Source organism: Melanaphis sacchari, unplaced genomic scaffold (genome assembly GCF_002803265.2).
Source record: "Melanaphis sacchari strain LSU unplaced genomic scaffold, SCAv2.0 Contig31_pilon_pilon, whole genome shotgun sequence".
NCBI classification, from domain to species: Eukaryota; Metazoa; Arthropoda; class Insecta; order Hemiptera; family Aphididae; genus Melanaphis; species Melanaphis sacchari.
Window position 1 is genome coordinate 275,048 of NW_020271193.1, and position 21,085 is coordinate 296,132.

Here is a 21,085-nt window from a genome sequence, read left to right on the forward strand (position 1 = left end):
CACAACGCTTAAATAAAATTGGTTTAAAAAAATGTTAAAAGTCCTATTTAAATGTCTGTTCAATATTTTACAGTACGAAATCTCGAAGGATAGTGTGGTTTAGAAAATCATGGAAAATGTTATAATCTCTGTACGTTCGATGTGTGTATTATATTGTATATTTATTATGAAACCAAGTTCTCAAAATTAGAAGCCGAAAACACGCATTTAAAAAGTCATTTTGACTTATTTGAACAAGATCATGTTTCTCTTAAAAAAATTAAGTTCACCAAATTTTGAAATAGAATTATTAAATGAATTATATGACTGAAAATCTAGAGCTAATAATATAATAATTACAGGAACTCAACTCTGAAAATTCCGAAATCTTGTCAGATTATATCACAGTTAAAAAGTTTATTTTATGATACCGGTTTAAATTTTCAAATAATCAAAGCCCACCTTGGAAAAGAAATATAAAATCGCCTTCACCCTCTTAAAGTTATACTTCCAAATGCTAGCGACACTTTTTCGGTCCTAGGCTCTCAAACTAAACTCTACAGATCTCAAAAATGGCCAGACATACATTTTTCCTTCGACCGTTCAACAAAACAAATCTAAGATAATCAAAATTATTCTCAAACGTATACAAAAAACATCTAATAAAAATGCCAGTTATCCATATTATTAAATCACCTTTCTGTATTAACAACTTTGTTCTATCTCTTGAAGATGTTTTTTATTTATTAGATAATCTAAAATCAATAGTTTTAATACTCTCATCTCTCTTTTGCTATCATAAATATCGGGTAACCGAGTACATATATTCAAGCAAGAATAAAAAACCATAAAGTTGTGTAGACCTCGATCAGATATTGACACTGTCCCTAAATCGGTATGGGATCTATATGTAATTAATGACAATAGACAATTTGAGGAAGTTCAGAATAAACTTTTGCATTTAAACGGTTTTTGCATTGCTAGTCATTTCTTGAAAATTTCCTATTTGCTTAATAATAAATCACCAATTGCTAATTTATTTAGCCTTTCCTGTTTGGCAGAGTAAAGACTAACTACTGTCATTAGATTTATTGAAAAACTATAAAACAACAAAGTTGATTCTATTGAGTTCATTTCGTGCATATAGGTATATTTTAAGGTACCTTAGCGTTTCACTAGATCTACTGCTCCTTTTTACGTTCCTTATATACCACTATATTTTTTGCCAACGAATCGCTTAGAAAATTAATGACAAACGCCAACGCGGGTCTTCGTTTTCTAGTCTAATTAATTTTTCTATTTAATTATTGTATAATTAATCAGATGTGTACTTATTTTTACCATTAAAAATACTATTGATACACATTATATAAAAACTGCAAGGACTCGTCCATTAAATAAATACAACAAATAAATAAATAAATATATAAATTATAAAGCTTTTACAGTCATTCGTCTTCGACTTTTCAATGGTTTATTTTTTTTAATCTTTAGCCACGCTAATGTTTTTTACGAATTATTTTTGTGTACTTGGATGATCTCTAGTCATGTCAATAGTAAAAGTGCAGACAGTCAGGTGTTTTTTTTAATGTTATAATGTGTTTTATACGTGAGTTTGAACCTCCATTAGTTCTATTCAATACATAATATAGATAGTAAAAATATTAATTTAGAGGTAAGATTTTAAATTCACGTGCTAATAACTGTATATCGTTTCGTTTAATACTACTACGTACTTCGACAATATGTTTTGGATCTTATCCGGATGTGAATACATTTAAAAGGTCCGGACATACACACATACGTAAACATATATTACATATAGATTATTCTACATAAATTCACGTGCTCTTTGTAGGTAAGGTACTTATTAAATTCCTATCGAGTAATTATAATACGGTTGATGTAGAACGATCGAACAGAGAAATATTGGAGTGTATGACTCGCGGAACGCCGTCATGGTTTCGGCACAGTTATTCAGGGAAGACACGGAGAGGAGGGGGGAGATGAAAAAATCGATGGGGAGTGATTTTGATATTATTCGTTGAACCAAATTATATTTATAACGCGTGTGACGAACAGTAGTAAGGTGAAATAACTATCGGTGAGCGTGTGCGCGGGAAATTGGTCATTTTTTCCCGAAAGCAGTGCTCGAGGCAAGTGAACGACAGAAGAAAACACGAGCGTGTGTGTTTTTAAGTGGGTGGGTGGATGAGCTGAAGTGAAAACAGAAACCGACTCAAAAAAATAACCGAATACCTATATTATTATACGTTGCGTACCACGGATTAAAGAACGCAGTCTGGATGTATATCAAAATATATACAGGTATATAATATGTACATATAAACTTTATTAAAAATAAACTGAGCGAAATGTATAAATAAAAATAATATAACAATGTTATGTTGCATATCGTCGGCGCAGCAATACAATACTTTTGGTGCTCGGGGCGATAACGATAGCGTACACGCGACAGTGTCGAATTGCCTTGGTATGATAGCCACAGAATTACGATAATATACTATTATACTTGCATTCTATGTCACCTTTCTTTTCTTTTTTTAAGGTAATTCTTATCTGACAAACAAAAATCCTGAAAGTGTGATACAGTGGAGGAGGAAGACAAATAATTGACTTTTAGCAGTGACATTTTACATTAATTCAATACATCCTACGTTAAAATACATTTGAATTTAAAATTTTAATGAGATTGAATGTTTAAACAAAACTTAAAAATATTTTTTTATAGAGGTTAGGTTAGGTTAGGTATATAATAAGATTTTTATCTTGTTGCAATTCTAAAATATTTGCAAGAATTTTAAATGTTTACATTTATTATTATATTTAACTAAACGTATAGGTAACGATATTTTTAAAATATTTAGATTAATTTTAAGCTATTCTCTAACTATAGTGACGTGAAATTAATCCTTGCACTTTGTTAAAACAAGTTATGAACAGTGGTAGTGATTTGCATGAACTTAGCAACAATTTTGAAGTCCAATCCCAAAATGTACAAGTCAAAAACAAATAAGTTATTAGGGAATGAATCAAAGAAGGGCTACTTGTTGCGATTCTTACATTTTGTCCTAAACTTTTTAATCTAGTGTTAAAATACTCATTATAATTAGCAAAATTTTCCCACAATTTGAAACTTAAGCCCTTCGATTATATGAACTTTTAAAATTGTTTACTTTATTGTCGTAGAACTTTCAAACCAGTGTCCAGTGTCTAGTGTCGAAATACTCGTTAGACTGTATTACTAGTAGTAAATAAATTATTATAATAATGAACAGCTATATAAATATATGATTATACATATTTATTATTTAGTAATATAAACTGATAGTTTATCTACACTTAGTATCGTAATTTCATTTACAATGATTTATCATTGAATTCAAATTTTACATATCATTATATTGACCCATTAAAAACCTACTATATAAATTATATAATATAACGGTACCCACTTACCCTAATTTTAACTTGTTTAAGTAAAAACTGGATCTAATATTCTACCAGAAACTAACCCAAAGTTGAAAATCGAAGCATTTTTTATTCCTTGAAAAGTATTGACAGACAGAAAAAACATTTTAAAATCAATACATGCATCGTTCCGCTCAGAATTTAAAATATTTTACATTTTATACGATTTATATAAAACATTATAATATGTTATTTATATAATATGCTTTGATATTACACTCGAATACTACAGAAAAGCAAAGCAATTGCCGGTTATTTATATACTTTCCTCTTTTTAAAATTTAATTAAGGTAAACTACACAGTGTGTAATATATGTAGCCAATAAGCTACATCATATATTATGTATTTCCTTATATCATGCATAGAATACAATTAAATTAATTTAAAAATATCATACAACACGCAGAAATCATATTCTGAAACTAGTATGAAAAAATTCTAAAATTACGACTTCTGAAAATTATAAACTAGTACATATATAAAATGTCACATTCCAAATTTACATATTAGTATATAATAATAGTACACGAGTATGTGACAGAATTTTTATAACTTTGATTGAGATAGATATTTTTTTTAATGTAATAAAATATTTTTCAAAATCTCTTTTCTGTTCTTTTTTTTTGGTTCTTACAAAATAAAAAGCAATAACTATTAAAAGAGTTTTTTTTTTGAAAAAATTGTGTTTATTATTATATTTTTAAAAAGTAATGTGGATTGAGAATTTTGATAAATGTACCGTCACGTATATTAATCTCATTTATATAGCTAGAAAATAAAAACTACGAATAATGCCAGTCTGGTGCAGGTAGTTGTATAAACATTGTATCGGTCGTTCTTGGTCGTACTTCATGTTTCATATTATATATATATATATATATGTGTTACAGTTAGTATTAAATCAGTTAGTTTATGAAATAATTAGGTAATTTATAAAATAACTAAAGCTTGTAGGTAATGTATATAATTTATACTTTAACTAGTTATTTTATACATTCCCTGGCATCACTTCGTTAATGTATTAAATTGTAAATAACAAAAAATCATGATAAATAAATATAGTTCTAACATTTTCAAAAATTTAATATAACATTTTAAATCAGATAAGATTGACGTCCTTTTTGTCGGTGACCGTAATGTATGTTTGGAAAAACAAGCAAAAGGAATGAAAGATTTATCAAATACTAAATTTGCGGTTGCTAATATTGGTTCTACAGTGCGTATCAAAATTTCCGATGTTGATAGAAGAAGGGGTGATCCTCGTTTAATTATTGCAGTTGTTTTAAAATTAACTGACGATGGGTTTTATCAACTGAGATCCAATGATGGTAAGATACATTTAAATAATACAAGTTATTTTTTATTTTTTATTTATTTGATACCTACCTATATATTATAATTACAGGAGTGATAAACAACTATATACTCTTGATCCTAGTTCACAGTATTTTCAGAAAATTTGTTAGCTGTAGAAGCTGTTCCAAATGAAAGTATTACATTAAGATCTACGGTAACTGCGCAGTCACTGATCAGGGTTTTTTTAAGTGGACTTGTACTAAAAAATGTGACACAAAGCGATGTGTTTGTAGAAAAAAAAGAGGTATTTTGCAACTCTAAATGCCATAATAGCCTTACATATACAAATAAATAAATAATATAACTATAATTAATTCAGTAAAATAAAATATTTTAAATTTTAATGTATTTTATACTTAAACGGATATTAAACTGAAATTGTATAGAATAACTACATAGATATTCTATAAAATAACTAGTTAAAGTACAATTTTCATGTATTATTTCATACTTTAACTAACATTCGTAGGTAATTCATGAACTGTCTAGTTATTTCATAAAATAACAGAATTCAACACTTTAGCTGTAACACATAAACAGTTCTATATTTGAGGATTGTTAACGCCGCGATGGCGTAACTTACCGCGGTTAATGACAATGACTACGTGAGGACAATTTTATTCCGATCAAAAACCATTTGCTACATACGATTACCAAATAACGAGTGTACAAACTCTTCTTACTTACATAAATTTATAATAAAATATGAAACCGCAACGACCGTCGTCATTTTAAATATACGTAGGTTTTTTTCCCTTTCTCGTGGGCTTCGACCGGATATCCTTTGACTCAAATTTTCTCATCGCTACATCATCTACGATAACGACAATTGAACAAAAGTGCATAGCATACAAAAGTTATTACAACAATAATAATAAAAATAATATAATTCGTTCGCCCGCCCGCCTCCACGTCGTGTCTAACTTAAACGATTGCATTGTGTACGTGCGCATAAACTTATGAGTTATATATATTATTGAATATTATTAATGTTGTTATTGTGAGTCATAGGTACGTTGATTTAAGCCAATGTTCGTTTCAACAGTTAACTTTTTTAAATAGTACAAAACATTTTTTACAGTGATAGCTTCCTCTAACACTTGAGTGACGTTTTAAAGATAATCTTTCAAATAACTTTTTTTCACAAATCATTTCGGGCGTATTAGATACTCGAAGCCAATGGCGCGCATTCAGGGCAAATTAGGTAAGCGGCGTATGTCTGGCCAAAGATTAACAAATAAAAAGTTTAACTTTTACTATGTTAAGTAAAAATGAGACTTAATGAGACTTATACACTGAAATTGCTATTATTCACTAATTCTTTTATGAGTATTCGATTTAAAATAATTTATCAAGCTTTTTCAAAAGATATTAAATTAATGTTTTTTTGAATAGGCATTTTTTTTTTCAAAAGCCTTCATATTTTTAATTGTACGACCCATATCGTTATTATAGGAACGACTGGTTGCGATAGAAGGGAGTATTCGTGTTTTTATATGATGGTTGAAAGTGCTGTGCCGAGCACTTATCGATATTTTTAAAAACGCAATAAATTCCAAAATTTTGCTGTAGCATATCGGATAATTATCATTGTCATTACACTTTTACTTTATAAATCTATATTAAATTGTAATTTTCATCAATAAAATAGCTTTATTTTTAAACGCTTGCCTAATATAAAATATAACCTCAAACCACTGATTGACACGGTCACTGATTTATGCATTGCAGCAATGAAGTCACTATATTTATGTATACGTATTGTTTGGTCTTTTGGTGTTTTATTGTTTTTAAAAAATGTATATTACTTGAAAAATTTTATCACGTTAATAATATAATAATATTATAGTATAATTTAAACTGGATTTCTTGTATGTATATTTTAGCCGTCGACCGTGAATGTTATCAGACTGATAGGTAATACATACAAATAATGGGCGTTGAATATATTATTATAATTTATAATTTATAACTTAAAACGACATTGCTCAACGCTATGAAGTTAAACAAGATACAAAATTAATAATTTTTACAGGATGTTTGTATATACGCTTATTAACGTTTCGATTAACATACTCTATACAGTATACATAAATAAGAACATTACGTGTTTGCGAGTACGTAGAATTGAAAATAAAATCGATTAACCACGTGTACTGTAATATATAAATAGGATTATTCTGTTGAAATTATTGTTTTAAATATCCTAAAAACTACTCATTTTTCGCTGTTTGAATAGGTTTACTACATTATATTATATACGTACACTAGCTACCTATATAATTGCAAGTATATAATATAAGCGCGTTAATCCGTTTATGGGGTTCGACTATAACAGTGGATAAAAATAGCGAAAAAAATGAAGACCACCCTGTGATATATAGAGAATCTCTAAAAGTGTCTCATTTCACCATTTTTTATCGGACAAGGGACTTAAACTATACTCACTCACATGTAGATTGTATACACCCTCCGTGGTATCTGATTACCGATGCGGCACGTTTACAACGTTAAGCTAGGTTATAACTATAATACATACATACACATACTCACACACAAATACACATTGTCTCGAGGAATCGAAACCTAAATGTATATATTGCATATCGTGAGCTGCCAAAGCTTATTTAGTTTTATACCTATACATGTCGACATCAAACTTATATTATACAGAGTGATTTTTTAAGCACGATTTTGCTTTTTATATATTATAAAAATATATAATTGGAGTACCATGTAAATTTTTTTTAAGTTTTCTAATTTTTGGAATTTTAGTGAGTTTACATTAAAGTTTGAGAATATATTTTTAAATAAATATTTATATTTTCACCAAATATTGTATTATAACACCAATTTTTTCACTAAAAAGATTTCTTTATCAGAAATGTTTTTAATGAAAACATGGGCGAATTTTTTTTCTATAATGGGCCAAGAATAATAGTCTATTAATATTTAAATGAATGTAAAATAAAAAAAAAATTGGAATACCAATAGTAGGTTTATACTTTATACTGCAATTGTTACTTAATAATATTTTCTTTTTGAGTTTCGAGTTTCGAATTTTTTTTGATATGACTATATAATACATATGATCGGTAGATGTATTTTTAAATAAATATTACTTAAATTGTAGATAATGATTAAAATGACAGTTTGAATTTTTTTAAATTTTTATTTAAAAAATTATTTTGCGTGAAGTCTTTTTAAAAAATATTAAATTTGTGCCATAATATATTAATTATAAAGTATACATCCATGTGTATTATTGTACAGATGAAAGATTATTGCACGAGTCCGTTCGTTCGTACATTATTTGAACTGAGCTTAATGAGCTAAATAGGATATAATTAACATTATAAATACTCTAAAAAGGGTTAGACTTGTAGACATAATAATAGCATATATGTATATATATAGAGTGTTTCATGGGTTTTTGTAAAAATTTTAAGAAAACCTTATGCAATGAGTGAAATTTTAAGTCTATATTTTATAATAAACAAATTATTTACTTTAATAAAATATACTTAAAGTAACTTTATCGACTTAATTTAAAAGTCCATAAATTAATATTTTAACAAAAAGTAGATTTTCTCTAAGAAGTTTTAAAAAAAATATTGATTTTGATAATAATCAAACATGGATTTTTAAGATATTTTTGACGATGTTGGATGATAATGGCGTAATTTATTTAGTACTTACTGCAATATTATGTTTGAGATTAAATGAAAAACTATTGATAGTGCCATTCGTTTAGTACAAAATAAATTGTCATATTAAAATATAACTAAAGCTGATGTAAGACCATTTTCAAAGTTTGTACCGAAAAACCAGAAACATACTGTATATAATATGTAAGATTGTATTTAGTCGTTGTCATGACCTATATTAATATAATTTAATAATATTAATAATATTATATTCATTCTTATACATTGGACACTGACATTTATTTTAATCATCTAACTTGACTTACTTGTTTCAAAAATTTGAGCCACTTTCTGTATATTATTTTATAATAGAAGGTACACTATAAACGCTAATTATTGAACGTATATAATAACGATGTGATTCAATGGTCCAGAAATTATAAAACTTATTATTTTTTTTCTTTTTTAAATCCTACTGCAGTTTTATACGTATTATTTATAAATATTAACTTGCTTGTATGTGTCTATTTTGGAATACTCTTGTTCAGAAAAGGTGATTTTTGAAGGTAGTATAATAAAGGTAGACATAGTTGTTAATTAATCATTCACCGTAATCGTCATCTTGTTATTAAAGCCAAAAAATGAAAATTGTAAATATTATCACTAGATATAGATACCCACAGATGGCTAAGAATGTCTTATATTAAAAAAAAAAATAAAAAAAATATGACAGTGATGGTTAATGGCTATAATTATGACCTTGTCCTATACTCTAACTGAAACTGTTGTCACATGTCGATTTATATAATAATATATTATGGTTTACAAAAATCACGTAACTTTATAAAACTAAAACACGTTTATGTCAATTTTATTGATAAATCGGTTGCATGATTTTGAAAAAGTGTTAACCCAAGATAAATATTTTATTACAAAACAATAATTTTATCAGTTCATTTGTAATAACCCAAAATGTTAAAAAAAGTTTTTAAATATATATATATATAAGTTAATGAGCAATGTCTATTTAGAGAAAAAAAGGTTTATGTCCGTTTTAGCGTATCTATTGGTTGGGTGATCCTGGGCATCGATAATCATAAAATACTTCATAATACATAAATATCACGTACATTTATATAGGATTTTTTATTCCCCTTTCTTATTAACATACCATTTCATGGCTTGTTTTAATTCATATTCTTTACAAAAAATTATAGGTACATTATTTAAAGCTGTTTAGTCGTACCTTTAAATAATAATGGATGTTAAGGATGTATTTAAGTAATTATTAACTCATACTGCAGCTGATTACTACCAAATCGATGTATTATGATAATATATTATTTATTATGACAAATAATAATTCAGGAAAGCAACAACGCACTGTTAATGATGGTTGTAGAAGTGAAGTTGTATCACTACACTTCAACGTGCGTATATATTATTATGTATATGTAATGTATGTATAGTCTCTCGAGGTTATTCATATATCTGTATTAATAGGTGTGGTTGTGGTGCAGTGGCAAAAGAACTTTTGCATCAGCGAGTGAATAAAAAAAACAAACATGAAAACTACACGACGCTTGGTCTTCTCGGAGTTACCTATATTTATATGTATAATATACACTTCACCGAGTCCACCGCCGAGTATAATTGCAATCCGACCGAAAAGAAAATGGTCGAGTGTCGCCGCAAAAAACGGGTATAATAATAAAAGAGACAGAAAAAACTCTTCGCTGTGACCTGTTCAAAAGCCTATCTGTACCAGACGCACTCATCAGACACGTTCCTTATTTTTTGTTTTACCACTCACCCGTTGCTCACGTTGCGTACTTACATGCGTACATAATATATTAATATACACTTCTTCTTTCTTACTCTTCTTGTCTTTTTATTTCCACTTGCATACGCTCTTTCACGATAAACAAAATGTTTTTGTGGCAGCTGTAGCATCGTCACCCCAGGGTTGGGTTCTGGCTTTTGTGTTCGTTTGCTGATAGTATCGTGCGACTTTAATTATTAATCAAATTATACACGTATATTGCATCACCGAAACTGATAAGCACTCGCGTTGTACATTGATCAAAATTTACGTTCGCATCCTAGTCATCTGGCATATTATACATAGATCCGTGTATTATATAATACATAATACAGTGGAACCTCGATAACTAACTCGGTTGGGGGCGAAAAAAAAATTCGAGTTATCGAAAATTTGACTTACAAAGGTTACACATATGATATGTTATAAAGTATGGGCCAAGACATTATTTCGAGTTATCGAAAATTCGACTTATAGAAGTTCGAGTTATCGAGGTTCCATTGTATATAATTATTTATAGGTAGATCGCAAAATCAATAATCTTTAAATTTTTTGTTTAATGTAAGTAACTGATGTAATATCCTAGGGGTGGTCAACTTGTGGCTCGCGAGCTACATACGGCTCTCGTCTTATTTACAAAATCAACATTTACTTATTATTATAATGTTTTTCAATTTTAATGATAATCGTTAAAACTAATCCCTTAGTTACTATATATTTAATGATATTATTGTATCATCAATTTACCATAACTATTTAATATATACACAAACACTCCCCCCACGGGTATACGGACCGACTATATTAAATCATATTGCCCAAAGCATTGATTAGTGACCGTAAGAATCAAAACATCATTTTTAAAATATTGTGAAATTATCATCGTATCGTTGTTTATTTTAATAAATACAATATTTATTTATACATTTAATAAAATAATATATCTAATTATTATTATGATCAGTAATTATTTATTTCCTTCTTCTGCAATTCCATAACTAATTTCATCTCCGTGAATAATAAATGTTAAAGTATTCTGAGTTAAATTAGTAAGGTTAATTAATATTTTTTATTATTTATTGACTTATAGTAATAAATTTGTTAAAAATTCTGATTTTATGGCTATACATTTTAGAAATTAGTAACTAACTTTTTAAACATAGTTCGAATTTAAAATTCGAGGAGCTAGATTGGCGGACCTGAAATTTAGTATTAATTTTTCAAGCATATTTTCACTAAATAATTTTTTATCAGTATTTATAAAAAAAAGAACTAAAAATATGAAAAAATGTAAAATGTTTAAAAATTATTTAAATGGAATCAAAATATTTTTTAAATTATATAATATGTAGAAAATAATCATATAAACATTTGGTGAAAATTTCAAGTGTCTACGATTATTCATTCTCGAGTCACGTCACAAAAATAAAATTGATTTTGTCTAAAACTGGATTTACAAAAACAATTTTTTTTTCAATTTTTTTGAAAAATATTAAGATTTTTTAATTTCAGCTTCTCCAAAGTACTAATTAGAGCTAATTTTCTATTAGAAACTATATTTTAAGTTGAAAATTGTAGCATTTTCTAGTTATTTTTATTGAACATTGTATGCATATAAAAAAAAAAACACATCGTAAATTCAACTCATTCATAGCTCCGTTTAGAATCTAAAATTATTTGTAAATTAAGCATAAGTACTATGTATTGTGTATATCGGTAACTTTGAAATATAATAAAAATAACTTCTTTTGTATTTTAACTTTTAACGTGTGAACTGTTATTATTTAATATTTTTTCTGTAAACATAAAAATTAGATGCAATGAAATTTTCATAATATTTGTAATTTTTTGGCTTATATTAAAAATTGTATGCTCTTCAATTATACACGAGTTTTTTACGAAGTCAGAATAAATTCCCGCCATTTTCTTATTTAATCTTACATTTGACAAAATATATTATTTTACAAATATGTATACAAAAAAAAAAAAAAAAATGTACGGTTGAAATAAATATATCAATTACCAACTCAAAAAATTATATGGAGTTCAAGAAAATAAGTAAATTAAATATATAATATAAAAAATTTCTATACTGCACTCATCTAATTATCCTCATACATTTATGAGATGACATTTTGAGGTTTTTTCGATGACATGATCGTGTTTTTTATCACAGCCATATTATAATTTATATATATTATATATATGCTGACACCGATTGGTATTTTTAATGTATTATATATATATTTTTTAATTTAAACTTTGGAAACACGTGCAAAGTAAACGTAGGACGTACGCTTTTGACAGGATTCAATTTATATCCGCATGTCACGTTTTGACACGGAATTTCATAATCACATCATTATACCATTTGACAAATAAACTGCATTTTATGTACGCAGTACACAATAGTGTAATACGTATGTACTATGTAGGGACTTTTATTATTTCACTTTTGTACCAATTATCAATATGATAATATTATTAATATTTTTACATTTTGATTATGACAATAGTATCATAAAAATCGTATGCGATGTTAACTTGATATCATTTGTAGCCGTATTTTAATTTCCTGAATGAACGGTAGTCGAAAAATATATACTCCTAAATAGAAAGCTTCAAGAGTAAGTACTAGGGTCAAAACATCGGAGGCAATCTTATGAAGTAGGCAGATTCGAATCATTGAATAAAAATACATTAAACCTAACTTATTGAAGAAAGAATATGATGTGTAATTGCAGCATACAATTTGTGTACATTTTTATTAGATATTAATAATATTATTATATATTAACACTGTTTACGGTATTTTAAAAATAAAGCGAACTATGTAAAGTACTTACAATTTAATTTTAAAGATCGAATTATGCACATTTTATACTGTTATTATAAGTAATTAGTAATGTTTATTTAAAGTTATCGTATTCTACAGTGTTATCGTAATAACAATAGGATAATTATTAATGCTGGAGATATAGGTAGTGAGAGAATATTGTTGTGATGAAAAAGGGTGAGGAATAAGTACTAACAGACCTATAATAACTTTTTAAGCTTCAGATTTCTCAATTTCTCTCTAACATTTAAGTCATTCGTTCATATTAGGTAGATTTTACATTTGTGGTTATAGAAACCACATAATACACACGTGGTTCGTGGTTTTTTATGATGTCTTAATGATTAATATTAATATTAAATTGTTTCTGACTTTTATCTATTCATATACACATTTTTCAAACCGAGAAAAATCTAATTCGTTTCGAGACGAAAAATGTTCATACGTACATAATATTATATTAATATAAAATGCGAGGAAAAATACACTTTTCGTCGAGGCCTTTATGACGAATCGAGATAATGATAATAACAATAATCACAACTTATATTATACTATAATAGGAAAGTAGTAAATATTTTTAGTAAATATTATTTTTTCAGAATTAAGGATGTATATATTATATTATAGTATCTATATGTATTAGCTAATAAACGTATAGCTGTATCTCACATCGTAATAGTATACGTACATAATGCACGTGGTCTTGCTTAGAGTAGGATTCAATTCATTACAGGGAGTGGCGTAAAGAGAGAGATTCAATTTATTTTTTTTAAGTAGTTGTCCCAGAGAATGTCGCAAACGCATTATAATAAAGCCACTGTCGTCGCTACTCGATGACAGTAGCGGTATAGTGACGATCGGGTTCCCCATACGACGTCAATTGAACAGGATGCGGGTCCCTCTGTATATAAAAGTTCTATATTATGTATGTAATTACGCAAACACATATTATATTATTATATATAGTATATAACTCACCACTGTTCAAGTCCCCTCGAATTATCATCACCGCTATCGCCGTCGTTTGGTCGCTAGTGCTATAATTATAATAGAACGTTTAGTTTACTTGTTTTTTATAGTATTATGCATTCGAATATTTTTTTAGTTGCACTGTAGACCTGTGTCACGAGAATTTTAAATATTCGGTCATGTCTAAACACTCATGTGATCATTGTTGTATTATCACGCATTGATGACCGGTATCGCGCCGGATATATACAAGTACCCATGAAGTGCATACATCGTTGATTGATTTTCAGAAACATCATAATATAATAACGATATGTATGCGATCAATCACATTAAAATCACCGTAAATAATATTATTAATCGTGCGGATACTCGTCGGAATCTTTATCTCGTCATGCAAAACTGCATTGCGATTAATCGTTCTAAACTCCTCGTACAAGTTCTTTGTTATAATATATACAACGTATCATAAGTATATTAATAAGGAATAATAGATTACGTGTATATATATATATATATTTACAGAGTATAGACGTATAGTGTAATATGAATGTATATGTTTCGGACTTTAGTCGTAATATATAAACATTTTCAGTTTAAGGGGTATTAGAGAGTAGGTAAGAGAGTAGAAGCCTTTAGGACTAATCTAGATATTTTTTTAAGGCAAGTATTATGATATATCAATAACTATTATAAATTATCACTATTTCAGAGTATGGTTATTTATGGGTATTTAAATATTTAAACTTTGAGCTATTTTTGGATTATTTTTTCGTTCGACAACTATAACATTAAATTAATTTGAAATACGTTTCAACATTGACTATTATCGCAGTTATGAATACTGATTTTTACAGTACCTATTAGAATTATACTGAATTATACACAAAAATAGAGTATACTTTATTTCCATAAACCGATTGTACCGTGTATACGGATGGTCAATTTAATCGCTTAGTGTTATACCAATTTTTTGATTAACGACACGTGCTCCGACAACCACCATATATAATGAGCAATGCCGATGGAGATCGTGAGAAAATAACTTTAAAATATAACTAGTTAAATTGTTTGAGCTCAATTAGCCTCCCTCCATTGTCAAGTGATAAAAGTCGCCCCTGAACATAATGTAATATACGTATTACGTATTATATGTATTCGTACCCGTCACCGTCACGTGCGGTTATCATCGGACCCATCGTGGCTATTTTGTTGAGTTCGTCGGTGTTTGGTCTTTCTCTTCTAAAGTATTAAAACTCTTCGAAATCGTGTGGATATTATAGATAATATAAGTATATTTATTTCCTCTGTACCGGAAATTTTATTCTGTTCGACGAATCTTGTTTTACCGGAAGGAAGATAAATGTAGGTATAATTTAAAATATATACAACATACGTATATCACGTACAATGCACATATTCACGATTTTATACATTTTCAGACACACGTGTAACATACAATTTACAAGTAATGAAATGTACAGAGTGTATCTAACTGTCGTGTTTACTGATTACCATTTTCTTGAGGCAATGATACGTAACGGATTTTTTTTAAACAGTTTTTTGATTTTTCCTAAAAGCTAAAACTGTATCGAAATATAGTAATTGTCCGATACTGATTACGTGTAGTTTAAGTACATTAGTATGTATAAACGATTTTACAAAGTTTTAAGTAAAAATTGCATATTATACAGTGAATTGATAAATAGAAAATTTAATATTTTGGTTAGGATGTTGTACGAATGTTTGAAAGCAGTTTTTTGTAATGATATATTATGTATCAATTACCATTAATTTTAAAAAAAATTAAAAATCCATGTTATTAATCATTTTGAGTAAATTGGCCTCAATCTTATCTTAATATTAATGTTATAAAATATTACAGTAAAAAAATTCAAAAAAAATATTCTTATTAAGCCATGAACTAGTTACTTATTAATTATTAAGTATATTATGACTACCTTATAAACGCAAGCTTTTTGTAAACGTACATATATATGATACATCTATACATTTAACGTAAACGCAAGTAGGTACATATTGAGTCACCATATCTTCACATACATAATCTAAGTACAAAAAGAAATATGATCTATATCAGGTAAGTGGTTTGTGTGGAGATTTGAAAATCTCAACTAAGGATCAATAAACATTTCACACAATAATATAAAGCGTTATAAAATAACAATTTTCCACGCTCTAATGTAAAATGTTGTCAACCCGTGTTTGTATTGGAATTGTTAATCTGATCACATAATTCATTTGTAACCTAAGTATTATAAATTCGCACACTTGCTACAAATATTATATAAACGGGTAGCTGTTTAATTTTAAAAAAAATATGAAACTTCATTTATAATTTTAAAATATATTAAAGAAGATTTATTTAAAATACCTACTTTGCGGCAAAAATCATAAACTGCCTATATTATATTTTCTTTATTATTATAACTATTATTAAATAAGACGTATTAATACATCACGTGACATACATAAAAAAACAAAAGGCAGGCAAGTGAGTATCGTTTTTCTGTATAATAGGTATCGACTATTAAGTGTGACACTGTTAATGTCTTAATGGGTTTGTTTGGGTTGAATTTAATAATATAACATCGTAAATTTAAATAAAAAATTCTGAGCGGAGACAGATCGTCTGTCAATATTACTATAAGTATATTTTATAATATATTTTTTAATATTGCTATTAAGTAATATATTTAATTATTGTTATAATAATATATTATAGTATTTATGTCATATTAAACTATTGTTATTACCTTTTTAGTCAATATCACTTTACTGTAAAACAACATGAATAATTTCGTGGTTTTAAATAAATATTATATTTAAATCAATCTACCAACATGTTATTTTAAAAATTTCATTGCGTAGGTATAGTAAAATACATAATATGCGTTAAGGATTTTTACCTTCATGAATAATATTTTTGAACTATAACAAAATAATAAAATTGACAAAATTATTTATCATTTAAATAATATGTGATTTCATCTAAATTTTAAATTTAAGTATCCGTAAAAAAATAATGCATAACTGTATATAAATTAATTTTTTTAATTTAGTATGAAATACTTATGATACATTTTCAAGCTTTAACTATACAAATTAATATTTTATACATTTTAAACTGTAAAACAATTTCTAAATTTTTTCGATGTTGACAAAATTTGTCAAAATTTGAACTTTAAGTGTTTGAAAATAAATTGTGTATGTATTTATGTACCCTTTTATACTGACATAGGAAAAATTTTTGTTGTATCGTGTATTATAATATTTTAAAGCTTTTTGATCTAGCGAAAAAATGTATTGGTATTTATAAAATGAAACTAGAAAAAAAATTTGAATGTCTATGAATAAATCAAAAGCAGTAAAAGTATTTTCAAAATTTTATCATGTGTAATAAATGATTATATAAACTTCTGATGAAATTTAAAATATTTACGGTTGTTTATTTTGATCTTAAACTAGTTGGTGTAAAAATTCCTGTTTTCCTTAATTCTTTATTTAACCTGATCATTTTTAAAAATATAAGGAATTTAATTTGTTGACTCTTAAGTATCTTCTATAATCTATATAATTCAAAAAACGATTTTTTAACCTCAAGACAACGCATTACTATATTGAATCTATAGTGGATTGTATAGATCCATATGACTGGTATGTGAGATTAATGTCGTTGCGTGTGAGACTACGTTTTCTGGGCTTAAACTACCTGGGTATAATAATATAAATAAAGGAACGATATGCGACGGCAGCAGTTGACATTTGACAAATTTCGCGAGACGACAAACCCAGTAAATACAAAGAGGGTGAAAGAAAAAAAACCGAAAAAAAGGTAATATTGTCGTACTAAGCGCGCTCAGTCGGGGCGCCGACGAGTCTTTTTTATTGTTTGTATATTTTTTTATTAATGAAATTTCAATTGACCGTTTTTACACTATACACAAAGTACACGCAATATGATATATATATATATATTTACTACGCAAGTTACCCGCAGGTAAGTGGAGTACGCCCGTAAATCACTGTGCGTTTTTTTTTTCAATAACCATTGTCAGGCCCGTAGGGACACGGACCGATAGTCAATAATAATCCCCAGTTTTCAGTAAAATAAACACCACACCACATCCGATATATTATAGTACAATACATAATATCATAATAATAATAATAATAATACTAACAACAACAGTTGTAGCAGTAACAACAATAATGACCCAAACGATAACAAAAGGGTGCACAACATGTATATAATACAATATATAGGTATTAATGATATTATATAGATATATTATGAGCGATAGGTTTATAAGTTTTTGTGGTATTTTTTCACCTCATTTTTACCCTCATCAGTGCTGCACGCCGCCACAGACGATTCGCGTGTTTGCAATTCAAACATTAAGATGTCATTTCATTATTATCATTTTCCCTGGTAAAGTCTATACCATTATTTACGTGCAATTTATAATCAACCAAAATACATGTGAATTATACGTGTGTATAAAATACACACACGCAGATCATTTTTTTCTTTTCTTTTTTTTTTTATTTATAGGGTTTTCGATAGATAAAATTATATTAGTTGAAGTTAGAAACAGGGTAATAGACTAATATATAAAAAAAATACGGAAGAAGTTTTTAGTTTTTCTTTTTTAAAAAAAAAAAATAAAAAAGCTACTTTGACCATACCATAACAGTAATATTTGATCAGAATATTATAATAAGCATTAGCTTTGATTTTAGAATATTATAAACATAATATTAATACATTCTAAAATTAATGTCATTAGGTAGGCTCGTAGTACCTGTTGCCTCACTCGGCGATTACGCTTAGTTGTTATATGTACAATTCAACAATTATTCTTTTATATATACTCGTATATATGCTGTAGTCATGGGCATTCTTACGAGGGGAGGATATGGGAGATAGATCCTCCTCAGGTTCTTTATTTTCCTAACTTTAATTTACCTAACCTAACTTAACCTTACGGCTTATTGTGTAACCATTTTTTTCATACCCCTCCATTGAAATATCCTGAGAACGCCTCAGGCTGTTAAATTTCACACATAGTTAATAATGCTACAATATATAATAATAATTAAAACAATATTAATACAGGAACTTTCCTTGTTTATTGAATAATATGAAAAATATATACAAAAACAATAACTAATAATTAACAATCCACATTTATATAATAATAATAATAGTTTTATACGACAGGGAAATCGTAATAAAAATATTCTTTTTTGATTATTAACTGAATAGAATTTTAAATATCTAAGGAATGTCTTTTTGTTAATAAATAATGGAAAATTAATTATTTAACTCTGTAATATAGTGTACATATTAATTAATAATATTTATAAATAATGAATATAAAATATGCTTTTGTAGTCAAACTGGTTCTGTAAAAATTAACCATTATACTGTCTTTAATAATATTTTATATTTCAATACAAAGCATCATAGATAGATCTAATATAAAATAAGATTCGCAGAACTAACGTAATCCGCTTAGGAATAGTGCAGGTACTTTTAATATAAAAAAAAAACATTACATTTTTAATGTTAAAATATAAAAGAAAAATTTGATTTCATAATATAATATTTAATAACAGTTTTCATTATTATCAAGTAATACCTATTATTCTTTAGTAAATGATTTATCATAATGCAGAATAACTGGATCGTTGTATTTGTTCCAACAATCTACAATACTTCTACTCTTAGTTTTTCCCCACATTTAACTGCTCATTAACAGTATCTTCTATTTAGGGGGCCAGAACCTAGAAGGGTATTTAGTATTTATAATCAATGGTAGTACTATGCAAAGTTTAATAATGATTTTTGATTATTTCTTAATATTTTAAACGTTATACTGTGTATTGAACATGGAGAATATTTTCCAAATAGTGTAGATAACATTTTTTATTATTATTCTTTGGTTTTTATTTTTGTTTTTAGTCGAAAAACTATATTAAATTATAACTCTTACACTCCATTATGATGTAAATTGAAAATGAATAGGAAAATTAGAAGGCATACATAGAATATTACCATTTAGCACAGTACAATATTATTATTAAAACAAAATTAAATATATACGAGTATATATATTTATTATACAATAGTATTACATACTTAATGAAGTTATTAAGTATTTTACATAATATAAATGCACAGCAGTGTTATTTGTTACTGCTTTATGAAGGTATTAAAATATGCATAGAGCAATTAAGAGTTTTAAAAATTTTTGAATATCTGCTATAATATAAAGTAATAGAACGTATATTAGTTTTTTTCTAAGGTAATTCTTATCTAAATATATTATAGGTACTTATCTATTGTTATTTAATGTATAAACGTCGTGAATCTCATCAGAAAAATGCAATACCATGGTGCAGGAAATATATATATTATTAAGATGAAGTTGTATTTTTTCATTTTTTGTATATTATATGTATATATAGATATTATTCATTATATAATAAAAACTCCAATTGAATTTACCAACAAATATATTATAATACGCATATATACGCAACAAACACTTTTGTATTCGACAGCATTTTGTTGTTAATAATTTTGAAAATAAAATTTGATTTTGAGAAATGTCATTTCTCTTTTTGTAGAAGGATTTTTTTTTCGTCGTAAATATATTTTCTTGTATAGAAAAATATAAAATACTTCTCCCTCAGTTGAAGGAGGAAATACGATTTTTCTTTTTTTCCTTTCGTTCACTGTGCACAATTATATTATGCGTATATATTTATATATTATAACGACCGTAAAAACCATTTAAATGTGTAGAAACGGTTGGTGAGTGAGATGACAGAGGAGATATTATTGTTTTTTTTTTAGTTCACGCTTCTTACACACACATATATATCTATATTATATAAAATTTTAAATTATATTATGTATAATATGTGTCAGTGTTTTTATGACAGAAGCA

The 21,085-nt window shown here is 27.0% G+C and overlaps 1 long non-coding RNA gene across 1 annotated transcript; it reads left to right on the forward strand.

Moving 5' to 3' along the window:
* Positions 1–2,083: 2,083 nt before the first annotated feature.
* On the forward strand, positions 2,084–2,637 carry LOC112596410. Its single transcript, XR_003114773.1, has 3 exons — positions 2,084–2,307; positions 2,407–2,473; positions 2,549–2,637. It is a non-coding gene; the product is annotated as an uncharacterized LOC112596410 (long non-coding RNA).
* The last annotated feature ends 18,448 nt before the right edge of the window (positions 2,638–21,085 follow it).